Genomic DNA, 14,247 nt, shown 5'->3' on the forward strand with positions numbered 1-14,247 from the left:
AAGTCCTGTCTCTTTTATTTCTTCACTTACACAATGAAGAAGTTGGATTAGGACCTCTAAGATCTGCTCTAATCATCCACAAGAATGTGTACTGAGGAGTAGGGAATGGTAGGAGGTTATTTTAGAAGACTACAAGTAAGTGACTGAGAAGATGGAACATGATAGAGAGGTATTATGCTCCTTTGAAAATTCCTCAAATATACAAGTAAATCATGGGCTAACATAATTTAACATGAGTAGAACTTAAAAATCCAAATGAAGACAGGGAATGGGTATGCATATATAAAGTTGATGGTGAGAGATAACTTTTATTGGCAAACCCCGGTATATTAAAACTAGAGGTTTTATCCTGAACTTTTGAGGTGGGCACTTTTTTTTTTTTTTTAAAGATTTTAGTTATTTATTTGACACAGAGAGAGAGATCATAAGTAGGCAGAAAGGCAGGCAGAGAGAGGAGGGGGAAAGCAGGCTCCCTGTTGAGCAGAGAGCCCAATGCAGGACTCAATCCCAGGACCCTAGGATCATGACCCAAGCCAAAGGCAGAGGCCCAACCCACTGAGCCACCCAGGTGCCCAAGGTGGGCTCTTTTAACAAATATGAAGAAGAGCTCAAATGTATTGTTCTTGTTATGTTAGAGGTGGCAGGGTTGGGGTGGGGGGAGGGTGGGAAGAGCTTAGAAAAATCCATGACTGTTAAATCAAGAGAGAAGTAGAAAAGAAAGTAGGCTCTGTCTCATCTTTCGAGGTTCAACATGCTATCACCAGTCAGTCTGCTCTGAATCATAACCTTTCTAAGTTTGTCAACTTTGAATTTCTGGATGGGAAAAATTTAGGCAGGGAAAAATGAATTCTATAATGTAATGTTTATGAACCTCTGGGCTTCTGCTAAATTGATTTGACTAATTTACTTGTTTGAGGGTTACCTAAACTTGTTTGAGGGTGACCTGTCCTCTTCTATTAGGGACACTGACCAATCTTCAAAAGCATTCAAGACAAGTTTCTGTTAAAGACCAAGTGCTTTTATTATTTTTTTTCCTATCCTAAGGGGATATTTTGCATTACTGAGGATAATATAAATATTATCCTGTAATAGTTTGAGGTTGAGAAAGGGCAAAGATCCTAAAGTGTTTTTCTGTAGTGCTTAGAATATAGCATCATGTCAAATTGACAGAAGAAATGTTAAGAGTAGATTTTCTTTTCCAGCTACATTGAAGTAAAACATATGAAAGTATCTCTTTGTGCTGTATACACATTTTTTCTTCTGTTCTCTTCCCCCATGAATTTGATTACACTTTCCTGCAACTTTGGAGGATAAAAGCTTCTCACTTTCTGGAGCATTCATTTCCTGGCCTTCTCTCTACTGCTGGAAAAATGACTTGATTCACAGGGAAATTGGATAATCTAATGTAAAGCAGTTAGGTTCTAGATCAATATTCTGTGAAATATCCCTGACACACATGTTTTCCTATTCTTTCTTTCATTATTCTTAAAATGAGCTGTAATAGTGGGGATGGTGGGGGAAGCTTTCGAGTAAAACACATTACACAATAGAATGCATGAAAAATTTAAGAGCAGTAAGAGAACTTCAATATTAGCAAATAAAATAACTTCAGATACAGTAATAAATTAAAACAGATTGGAGATGGCAAATAAAAATCACTTGCAAGTAGCTGAGCATCTTGAACATGGAAGTACACACAGATTTTCCTTTGACTATCTGATCAGATCTCTCCCGTTGCACAAGTACTCCGAGTGCCAACATAGTCATCGCATAGGGAAATGAGACCACTTAGAACACATGGAAAAGAATTGGCATGCTCCAAAATAGATCTTGGAAAGTTTATCATCTCCAAGTGAGTGAATAGGAAACTTGACCATTTTTAGACTAATTAAAATTTGATGTATTTGTACTTGCCATTTTTAGACCATGTTTCCCCCACATCATTAAGACCATATATATCATGGGTTTCTGACTAATTTTCATGTAAGTAATCAGAATATAGTTTGGAAATTCTATTTAAAATAATATTTTGTTAAGAGGTGTGTTTTGCATTTTTACAGCAGAAGTTACAATAATAAAAACAGATTAAGTTTTTAAATTTGACTCTGCTTTTTATGAATGAGGTGTCAGCTTGGCAAAGTACAATTTCCTCTTCTTGTAAACCACAGGGCAGCGTGGAATACTATTAGCATGGGTACATCTCATGACCGCTGTAAAGATTCATATTTAGAACAAATTAGGAAAGCCACTATTTAATTCATTTATTTTCTGAGAAAAAGAGAGAAATCCATGGATCTGCTGTTGAAAGACACGCAAGATGCAAAACTGAAAGACATATTATATCATTATAACAAGATTTGTTAAGATTTTAACATTAATTTACAATAAGCACATTCCCCTTTTTGCATTTACTTACTCTGGAGCCAGACCTCCTTGATTTCATTTCCAAAGCTGTCATGGGTTAGCTGTGTATTCTTCCACAGGTGACTTACCTCTCTGTGCTTTAGTTTCTTCATTGGGTAAAAAGATAATAATGGTACCTACCTGAGAGGCCTGCTGTGAAGATGAAGTATATTAACATCTATAATATATTTATATTTTTATATACATTTATGTAATATACATGAATATATACATATTTATGTATTATACATAAATATGTATATATTACTGGCTCATAGTAAGTTCTATGCAAATGTTACTATTACCATTATCACCGTTATTAAAATAGTTCAATAAATATATTTTTTATCCAAGTTTCCTAGAAGGGTTTTAAAAGATACTCTTTTTAAAAACTGGAAATTACCTTGTTGGGAGTCTGATATTGATCAAAATTTTGCACTGGGCTCCATTTAGACTATGGTCTGGTCAACACCAACACTATAATTTAATTTCTAAGACCCTACCTTGTATAAATTGGTTATAATAAACGGGGGGTGTCCTCATTCTAGCTAGTTTCACATACTGTAACTTGAAATACTTATTTTAAAAAAAAATCTCATCTGAACCAAATAATTTGGGAAAAGTTCTTACTTAGAAATGTCTGCCTTTAAATACAGGCAAGAAGGCAGCCAGATGAAATACATAGTTGATAAAAAACTTTAGATACAATAAAGGCCATGAACAGCAGATATAGTTAAATAACTTACAAAAGTGATTTGGTTTTTAAAAACTCCATGTCCTCCAAGGGCAATATAGATTAAAATCAGCTCTTATAAACTTGGGTATGGTTTTGCCTTGCTGGGTACTGGTCCCCTTTAATCTTGTTGATATGACACCAGATGGTCAATCCTACTATGAAAAGTTTCATGGAGATTTGAATTTTTTCAAAAAGGCTCACCTTCCCCCAAGTCACACTTCCATCACTACTTAAAATTCCTGCTATTATCTTTACTTCCTTTCAAAAAGGCAGATTTTCTGAAGATTTTCAGCCAGATACCAAGAGTTGGTATACCATAAGAAGATCTTATAGGTCACATAAATTGAGAAGTGCTGTGGATAGGACAAGATTAAATGGATGTATGCCTTCACTTTGTTGAATAGACATTTATTTAGAGTGCTGGAAATTAAGAGAGTCAACAAGACAGACCTCATGGAATTTATATTCTAATGCTGGTGAGAGAAAAATAAAAGATAGAATAAAGAAAAGAAAAGAAATGTGGAGTCAGACACAAAACTAAAATGCTTACAAACTGTATTGACTATTATGAAGGAAATAAGCAAGTTGCTGAGGTAGAGGTTTGTAGGGCAACGCATACGTCAGAAAGTGCGGGGACTATGGCGGGCCTCCTTGTGGAAGTGACAGTTAAGCTAAGGTCTGAAGTAAGAGACGCAGCTAACCATGGGTGAAAATGGGTGAAAGAACATTCCAGATGGAGGGAAGGGCTGGGGTGAGGGCACAGTGGAGTGAGTGGTCCAGGTAGATGAGGCTGCAACAGTAGGCTGTGACTGCTGGGTCACAGAGGAACCTGAGGCCACAGTGACGAGTGTGAGCATGGGTTCAGGTGTCCTTAGAAGCTGTTCAATGGTTGTGGACAGAGGGGATACCTGATCTGGGTTACATCTGAAGATTCCCTTCGGGTGCTGAGCAGAGAACATGGCGGGGAGAGGCACAAGACCTCACCAGCAGACCACATAGGAAGTTGTTGTGGTGGCCTGGGCAAGAGAAGACAGCAGGGGTCTGCATTACAAGTGATGCATAAGCAGCGAAGCCCACTTCTCACAGCTTTCGGTAGGCTGATGTGTAGTATAAAGTTTCAAGCTTGGGAATAAAGATCCAAACTGATTTGATCGAAGAGCACACAGCAGGAAATGCCAGGTTCAAGAGTAAGCTCCTAAATCATTGATAATGCAAATATATAGATTTTTTTTCCTAAAGGGAACAAAGTTTTATTCGACGACTATATTACCTGTAGGGAGCAGTGTTTATAGGAATAGAGTAAGAGAAAAGCAATTGATTTTGGCAAGCAAAGAGGAGCTGAGGGGAAGGTTGTAGAAAGACTCAAGCAGTGGGGGTTTCCTTAGGAAAGCAGGCTTCTGGAATAAATGGGAATGCTATGAGTGGGAGGTGCTCGGGAAGCTAAGAGAAGAGAAGGGACACTGGAGACAGGCTCTGCCTCTTACGCAATATAGTTTAGGGCATCTTATTTATGTGTTCAACCTTCCTTGTGGTTATGCATGAGGCCATTCATGTGAAGTGTGTGTGTGTGTGTGTGTGTGTGAATGTTCACGACTTCCTGCAATTCTGCAGCTTCTCAAGGAGAGCACTGGACATGGAGTCCAAAGACTAGAGTTCTCAAGGCAGCACTGTCACCTACCGATGGAGAAATAATAAATATGTCATCTCTACCTCAGTTCCTCTTTCATGAGAGCACTGAACTCCTGATCAATAATAAGGATAAAATATTAGTTACCAAGAAAATGTATGACGTTACCTCATATATGAGGAATGCCTCTTTAACAAATTAAAATGCAGCTCAATGAGGCTATAACTTCCAGTTTTGATATTTGCTGACTCCAAGTCGCTACTCCTCAAATTTGCCCAGATTATTAATATTTTAGTAGCTAAGAAGAAATGCCAAGTTTCTCATTGACCTTCTATTTACTAAAATAATATATCTAATTTGCAAGAATATACATTTTTCTCATTGGATGCAATAAAATTATTTTCATTTTGAATGGGAAGAAAAGCAACCCAGTAAATTCTTGTTTTTCCTGAATTGGCCCTCGAGCAACAATGATCACTCACCACTGCTGGGATTTTGCCTTAATGCTATCTTTGCAGTCTATATGATGTTAAGAATGAAAAAGTGTTCTAATATTGTCCTGACCTTTTAACCCTGTAGTAGGCCCAGGGAATGAGGTGCTAAAGCAATTTGCATTATTGTGTTCTCTGTGTCATGAATTTCTTTGAATCTTGGACTAAAGAGATCCCATCTCAATGTCTGTAAACATAGATCTCTTCTACAATAACCCTTCAAGCTTGCAAGAATTCTGTCTATCAGACTTAAGGTTAGAGACAAATACTTATGCTGAAGTTTGGGTTAATTAATATATGAGTCACATCCATTTGAAATTGAAATTTGGCAGCAAGGCAGTTTGCCTTTCCCTTTTCCCTAGCTGCCCCAGTTGACTTTTTGAACACCTGCGAGAGAGGAGATTTCCTCAAATAGCAGAGCCTTCCTTTAACAATTATTATTATAGAAGAGGCTTTTTTTTCCTCTTCAGATGGTCCTGCCATAAGTGCTATTACTTTGGGGCTCCAGGAAAGGATAAATATAGCTTTCATATTTGGCTGACACCAAATTCATCTGTGTTCATAAAAAATTAATTTAACAGGTACTTCGTAGAACTAAGTTAGGGTTGGGCAAAAAAAGCCCAAGTTCCTAGAACTGTATCACTCCTTGCATTTTTATCGTGGTGCCGGACATTCCAGCATATGTGCATCGTCGTCTGGAACATCCCCTTGCTCCAGAGCAGGAACCTGGACTACCACAGGGTATCCCAAAAGGCCAGGTCGTAGTGGTCAGTGTTATAACCACAGCTCCCGCAGCTCCACTCAGTTAGAAAGCTGAGCTGAAAGCCTTCAGAAAGAGTGACTTTTGGCATTAGGTAAACTTAGGTTTGAATTCAAGCCCTGGTGCTTCGGTGATGCGTGAACCTGGGAGCGTCACGTAAGATTTCTGAGTCTGTCTCCTTGTGGAATGGGTTGCATAGCTCCTCATGTGATTGTCATGATAATGACTAAGCATCGCGGAATCCGGCACGCAGTCGGGCCTCAATGACCTGTAGCTGGGTTTGTTATTATTTTAGTGGTATTCCTAAAGTCTCAGAGACATTAACTTGCTGACGACCAGTGATACAAACAATTTAGGATTAATTGCTTCCAGGGCTTTGGTCCATACTGGGAGTATGAGAAGGAAAGTCCCAATTTTTATCCCCCTGCCCACAGAGGTATAAATACTGGCTGTCTACCTTCAGTCTAGTGCAAGAGGCAGGGAGACAAAGAGGTATATACTTTGTGCCTAAGAAAGTATATGGAGGGCAGCTGGAAAACAGTTCTGCATGCTTAAGATGAATGCAATGTTCTGAATATGTGAGCTATGTTTTAACATAATATATGATATTTATTTTAATGTAGTATGTGATATTACTTCTTGCCTGGGGAGGGGGCTGGTCACTGACCACCCAGGTAAGGCTTGCTGACTGAAGAAAACAGAGTTGGTTCTTCGAGTCAATACTGACTCAAGCCAAAGATAATAGTTCCCGGGGTGAGAAATGTGGATGGGTTACTGATTTGGAGGATGCCAGAAAGAAGGGGCTGAAATCTCTGGAATAACAGTTAGTTGAGACCTTAAAAGAGGAAACATTTAAGGCTTAATGTGACAAAAATAATTTCAGGGGAAAAAAAGGTACCATATCTAGAGCAACATTTAGGTAAATTTAACTTGTGTCACTAAGAGAAAAGAAAGTCTCTTCTATGTGCTGCAAAATACGGAAGAAAAGGTTGACTGTACTTTTTAATCTAGTAAGGAAATAAGAAAAATTAACAGAGCTCCTCAACAGAAAAGGGAGAATAAAGTACCAGAAGACAAGTAGAAAATGGTATAATATCTGATTCAAAAAGTGATATTTTTCCCTGAAAAATTCACCTGTGCAACTTCTGGGTGGACAGATATTCTAAGAAATATTTGGATGCAGAAATGCTGGGATTTCTAAATTGTAATCCCTGAAGGTAGGGGCTTATGAAACCCATGTTTACCCCCCAATACCCTATTATAAAAAAGACATTAAGAGAGTTTATTTCAATGAATGAATGACAAAAGGGAATACTTTACACACACACATATGCACACGCGTGTGCATGCTGCGTGGTACTTTTAGAAGCTCTAAGGAAAGAGATATCAGGATGTGATATTACATCTTGCCTGGGTGGGGGCGGTCACTGACCACCCAGGTAAGGCTAACAGAAGGAAACAGCATTTAAGTTAAGCTCTAGTGGACTGTAAAATTTCAAAGGGAGATCAAATAAAGAGTCCACATCAAAGTGACAGAAATTATTGTGGACATTCGGTGTCTCCGTTTCCTCCCTTCTCCTTTCTTTCTCAACCCACTACTGAAACTGCTCTTGATTCAATCCAACTGCAATCTCTCACTTCCTACCCCACTTGATTGACTTGTGATGTCCTGCTTAGGTGCCCACTTTTTTTCTCCACGGCTTCCACAAAACCACTTGCTCCTGTGCTTCTTCCTTTCACCTAGCCTATAATTTCCATATTTTTTTGCAGACCCTTGTACCTTAAAAAAACAAAACAAAAACTGGTGTTCCTGGGATTCTGACCTAGATGATTTTCTTTTTTGAATTTTTTTCTGGCTTTTTTTTTTTTTTAAACTTCCTTTTTCTCTCTCAGTTTTTACTTCTCCGAGGGTGAAATCCTCCATTCTTTCACCATCAGCTGAAACAGAGAGACAGACTTCTGTCTCCCAAATCCATATCTCTAAAACAAAATGCTGTCTCCAGCCACAAATGTCTGTGTCCACTTTTACTGGCTATCGTCACATGAATAAGTTGAATGCATCACATTCCAAATTAAATTCTTTACCTTCCGTCCCTAAAACATTCCTTGTCCAGATGATGTGAATGACGTCCATCTCTCCTATTATTTGTGAAAGAAACCTAGGCTTGATCATACTATCGCCTATTTTCCTCAGTCGTGCCACCTCCATTTTCTAACATATACCCACTTCCACCAAAGCTATCCCTACAATAATCTCCTGATTGTTTTCTTTCATTTTCTATCTCCCCTTCCACCCAGTTAGGTGACCCTAACTGTTTATCCCCTCTGTTAGTGCAATAAGGCTCTGGGCTTCCAGTTAATTTGTATCCATTGCTCTTTCAATCTAATATCCCTCCTGTCTTCCTGCTGCAGTGATCTACCAGAATAGCAGATCTGATTATTTCGGTCCCCTTCTTTAACTCCTTCAAGAAGCCCCACTGTCTTCATGATAAAATGCAAATCCTTTAGCAAGACAGGCTTGCAAGCCTCTCAGTGACCCATGGCCCATTACCTGACCAGCACCAGCCCAAATGCCCATGGTTTCCCAAAGTCACCATGTTGTTTCGAACATCCAGCCTTTTTAGAGCCTCATGTCCTGCCTCTAACACACTTCATCGCTTCCCTCCTTATTCGGCTCGTTCTGCTTTGTCATATCAATGCCGAGTCATGTCCCCTTTAGGGTCATCTCCCTCAGAAAGCTTCCCGGATGCCCGGCTGGGTGCTGTTTCTCCCGGCTTCCAGAACATTCATGACATTTCTTTATTGGAGTACTTACCAGATGGTTGTATAACTGTCTCTTGGTCTGTCTGTGTCCTGCAGTCCCCAGGAAGCCAGGAACTGTAACCTGTCACAATAACCCCTGACTAGGACATAATAAGCATTTAGTAAATATGTACTGAGCTTAAAAATATGAACAAAGCTCTAACAATAGAAATTTGTTGTATGTATTACGGAGAATGAGTAAGACATTTTGCGTGATGGAGGAAGGTAAGATTTGAAATGTTGAATTTTGAACTAGCAGACAAGGAGAAGGCAGGGAGGGGGACTAGGGCTGTGGGAAGAAGCAAAAATCAAAGCAATGCAGCTTCACCACTGAACCCCAGATGGAAGGGGCTCCACCCGACTACCCACCTCAATTTTGAGGCAATAGAATATAAACTGAGGTTGACAGGCAAGGGCACAAGGGTTGAGTGTGAAGGATGGCTTCCACGCTGGGAGTCAATTTTTGCTGCGTCATTATGGCTTCAGAGCTGGAATCAGGGAGTCATTGCAGTTTCCCACTTGACTTGGTTGGAAAAGGTAAAATGGAATTATATCACAGAATATCTTAAATGCTAGGCTAAAGAGGGGTTCTAAGTCTTATGGTTCCTTAGCAATTACTGAATAATTATGAATCGAGGGTGACAAAATGGGAGCTTAGAACATAAGTCCGACTGTGTTGTATAACACTGACTGCGTCACAGAGGCTGAATGTGACCAAGCATTAGGAGAATATTTAATTATTTTGTTAAAAATAACAAGAAAAGCTCAAAATAAAGGAATGGCAATAAAAGTAGGAGGAAGAAAAACGCAATATTTGTGAGGAAAACTGGGAATAGCCTTGAGACTTGGTAAGAGAGAAGAAAGACATACATTTGCAAACATAAATGGCAATGAGGTAGAATGGTTAAATATTGATTGCAAAAACAGAAACTATTTCACCGAGCTAGGGACTTTGTTTCTTTGAGAAACAGCTCCTTAGGTTTAGAGCACTGTCTTCTTCGTTTACAAAAGTACCAAATTATATACCATTTTTAATAAAGAAAGGCTTTTCATTTGAACAAAGACAGACTTAGACCTCAGGCATTCACAGGCACTCTGGAGGTATCATGCGACAGGTATCATGCGACACAAGGCAGGGGCACGGAACGGCAGGCATGATGGTAGAAGCATAGCCAGCTCCAATGAGATACTCTTGCCGGGCCAGCCCGGTGTTAGAGACCTTTCATTGGACTCCTTGATCAACATTTCCTACCTTAAAATGATTTTCCAAAACAAAATTTAAAAAAACCCCAAGAACCCCAAACTACATTCTAATCAGATAATACTCTTTTCAGAAAACCAATGCATGAAAATGGCACTTAGAAGTATTGAGAAGAGATTCTGAGGACATTTTCTACCAATTCTTTGCTTCTAAATTATTCTCTAAATTGCCTCTAAATATTAAAATAAAATTTTAGAGACCCCAAACCTTTCCATATTACCAGTTTTCTAAACTGATAAAGTAAAGCCGGAAACAGATGTTAATTAATATTGGTTCCTGTGTTTTGATAGAATTGAAAGCAAATGAATACCACCCTGACAGTACAATATATTATCAATTGGTTTAATAATACTCCTTATATGGAGCCCTGAAAGATCATATTAACATTGAAAACCACACAGTTGTCACACAAAATAATTACTTTTGATTATAATTAAACTGGAAGAAAATCTCACACCAGAGTGGAACAATTATTTATGTATTGGTCATTCTCTGTTAGACACAGAATCTTTGAGTATAGGGGCATGACTTATTTGTTTATGTTATCTTCAGGCTTAATGTAAGGCTTGGCATATAATAAACAATCAAAAATATTTTTTAATGAATGACATTTTAAAAAATACAACACATAGAACTTACTATGCACCAGGCACCTACCCACAGTGACTTACAAATATTAACTCATTTAATTCTCATTAGAGAAACCTCCTTTTACAAAGGAAATTAAGGCATGGGGAGGTTAGATTACTTGCCCCAAAATGGACAGCTTCTTAGAAAATGATGGAGCCAGGCTGAAATCACAAGCAGAGCCATTCTAGAATCTGTGCTCTTAACCAATATTATTTTTTTTATAAATGCTGCCTTTAAATTAAAAAACATGTATCTACATATATATGTTATAAAAGTATTAAACTTAGAATAAGAAGACTTGGGTTCAAATACCTGCCAAATTTGTTTGGTTTATGGCTTTGAGCAAGTTCATTAACCTGATGGGTCCTTAATTTCCTCATATGTAAAATGAAAATAATAGCTGGTACCTCACAGAGCTATTGTGAGCCTTAAAATAATTTATGTGAAAATGCTAGAACATAGTTGGCACTCAGGGTATGTTAGTTGGTGTGCCAAAGAGAATGGTAGTACTTTCCTCCTTCTGTCCTTCAAAAGGGTACATATTTGCAACATTACACATCATTCAGGTCTTAGAAAAAATGAAATCAAGTTCTATGTTTCATAAAGCATTATTTCCAACATCTCTTAAAGCTAGAGCTAATTTATGAAACCATTTTCTGGATGGTCAGGTAAACTTCGAACTCAATAGCTTGCTTTCTGGAGAGGAAAAAAAACCTGTTTTTCCTGGAAGCCATTATGGTTTAAACATCTACCATCGGGGAAAAAAATCCTCTTTTTCTTCTAATTGGGAAATCAAATTAGATATATTTTCTTAAAGAAAAAAGATTAGAACAACAGTAGAACATATGGCACTTATTTTCATCAAGACCCCCCCCCCAAAATTAACAGGCTCTACCAAATCTGACGGGAACCATCTCAATCAGTGGTCCCAAATCATGGCTGCACATTAAATCATGTAAAGAAAAAGAAAAAGAAAAATGTGGCCCCTTTCCTTAGATATTCTGATTTAATTGGCTTGGGGAAGGGTCTGGATTGACTTATAATTTTTTTGAAAGCTCTCCCATTGATTCTAATTTGCAGCCCGAGTTGAGAACACTGGTTTAGGTTACCATTGAAAATATCACGTCTCCTATTTCCAATTTATTTTTAATGTAATAAAAACCAACAGTAGATAATATCTTTATTCATGTCAATATTTAAAGGCTCTAAGAAGTTCACCAAGAATACAGTAGCCACGACACTACTATACTAAGATTTAGCTCCATCTCTTTAACTGAATGAAGCAAATGCTACCTTTATCCATCCATTGTCATTCATTATCCGGAATTCAGAAACATAACAAAATGGGAAACAGAAGCCATATTTATATCAGCTAATTTTCTTGAACTCCAAGCATCATGAAAACAATACAACTCTAAGATTATTTATGTGTTCTTGTGAATAAGTTATAATAAGGATTTCATGTTTACTCAATGTATTGGTGTGGTCAATAAGTAATCTTAAAGCATTTTACAATATGACTGAATATTATTCTTGTGGCTCTAGTTCCTAAAATTAACTGTAGATTAGAGGCATTGAACCAAAACAAATCCCAGCTGACGGATGTTTTCAGCTATGTTAAAATATTGAGTAGAAATGAGTGCCCACTGAGAATACTGACTTAAACTACAAAGATGTTTGCAAATCCAATCACCTTAGCTCCCTTCATGATGCTAGTGTAGAAAACCAGCAATCTCCACTTTTAAAAGCTGAATTCTTTAAGAGAACACGTAGTAGGCTAGCAACATGCTATTAAAAGTCCCACAATACTAAAAAGCATCCCTACTTTGTCTTCACTGGTAAGCCAAAGTGGCCCAAATGTATAAAATACTTGCTTTCTCTTATCATTTAAGACACATTCAAACTTGGACACTCTGCTGTTTAAAGATTAGTTTCAGTAAATACATGGTCACACTTTGATTTCTTTTCAACATTTCACTTTCCATCACCCAATAATTTTCAACAAATAGCCTTGAACAGCTGTCTTAGGTTAGGCTAACTAGAGCCACCAAATCGTTGGGGGTCTCCAGAAGATCGGCAGATGGAACCTTGCCTTCTAGTCTTGCATATACCATATAACGTTAGGTAAAGCTTTCAGATAGAACTTTTCTTAGGTAGATTTGCAAAGTAAAGCCTGAATAATGAGTTAAAAATCTAACCGGATTCTTGATTTTTGACTTTGATTGGATTTCCTTGCACCTCAAGGAAAATGACTGTTAGAGCTGTTCTTGATGTCTTTCACCCAGGCTTGGAAAGAGCATCATGAAAAAAGAGTACCCTTTTGGAAACTACGCACACAACATATTTTTCCTAATAGGTGTGAAGAATGGCTGCTATGCATAAATGATTGTTGGAAAATAATTCTCTGTAAAACATGACTTAACAAGCAACGCCATTCACCACTGTACTCATTTCCAATATCCAGAACAACCATGACACATCACATAGATGCCGATATTATCTGTTTGTTAGTAATAAACACCTTGGAAAAAATCCACAACTCTCAGCCCCGTAATTTTCATACCCAATAAATTGGAAAATAAAAGTTTTGAGAAAAAATTGATATTAGAAACATAGAGAAAGTCACCAAAAAAAAAAAAAAAAATCAGGAGTCTTCAATAGGAAATCCTAAGTTGTAGCACCCTCCCAGGACAACCAGCTTTTCTCTAGTCAAGGGTAAAGTGAGGCAACCGAGACTAAGGGGACCCTACATCTGAACCTCAAGCACCACAATCAAACTGCAGTTTTGCAATAAAAAAAACAAGGTACCTTGTGCCCCTCCACTCTTCACCATTCCCTGGGAACATCCCAAAGCTTTAAGTTCTCTCCATTCCCAGACCCTCCTTACCTGGAATAGTCTCACAGGGCGGCTGGGTACAGCTCCGGAGAAGCGAAGGACATTCGCAGGTGGTGGCTCCAGAGACTCAGGAACTCAAGCTCCAGCGCCCATCTCCTGGGCGGGAGATGTCAGCCGCCGGGTAAGGTGCAGACGGTGCGCACCTCTCCAACCCAGGAAGGTCCGCGAGCCGCCCGGCGCAGCCCACCCAGTGCCTGGGGGGCTGGCTTCCTAGTTTGACGTGAGAGCAAACTGCGTTAGTCCAGAGCCCTCGCTCTCCTGACCCCCTCCCGATTTCCTGACACTTTACTTCTGCTTTAAGTGATGGTTTAAACCTAGACCCAGCTTGTATTATAGGCTAAAAGGTAACTGTTTTTTCCCCATGCCTATTTCCACCTCCCCAAAGTCCAGGAGGCTCACCTTCCGGGCGCCTTCCTCGCCCAGCTCTGAGCTGTGCGCAAACTTCTCGCGACTTAAGAGTCTTAATGCTCGCCCGCGTTCCCGCCCCACCCCCGGTCGCCTCCCCCCGGGCTGCAGAGGAGGTGGCAGCGGAATTGATGAGCGTCAGCCCCCCCGCCCCTGAACCCTCCCACCCCCGCCAACCCCCTCCAGTCCCTGGAGAGGGAGGGGCGAGCAGGAGAGCTCTGAGCGCCTCGATGCCC

General features: G+C 39.1%; 1 protein-coding gene across 1 annotated transcript in view; it reads right to left on the minus strand.

Moving 5' to 3' along the window:
* CALCR (calcitonin receptor) overlaps positions 1–14,021 on the minus strand; it is a 155,899-nt gene extending 141,878 nt beyond the window's left edge. Inside the window, exons 1-2 of the mRNA XM_044246039.1 lie at positions 14,006–14,021; positions 13,598–13,816 (exon numbers count right to left, since the gene is read on the minus strand). The gene's annotated coding sequence lies outside the window, so the exon portion shown is untranslated. The remainder of the gene's footprint in view (positions 1–13,597; positions 13,817–14,005) is intronic.
* Between the last annotated feature and the right edge of the window lie 226 nt (positions 14,022–14,247).

The sequence above is a fragment of the Neovison vison genome, chromosome 4, assembly GCF_020171115.1.
Source record: "Neovison vison isolate M4711 chromosome 4, ASM_NN_V1, whole genome shotgun sequence".
Classification (NCBI taxonomy): domain Eukaryota; kingdom Metazoa; phylum Chordata; class Mammalia; order Carnivora; family Mustelidae; genus Neogale; species Neogale vison.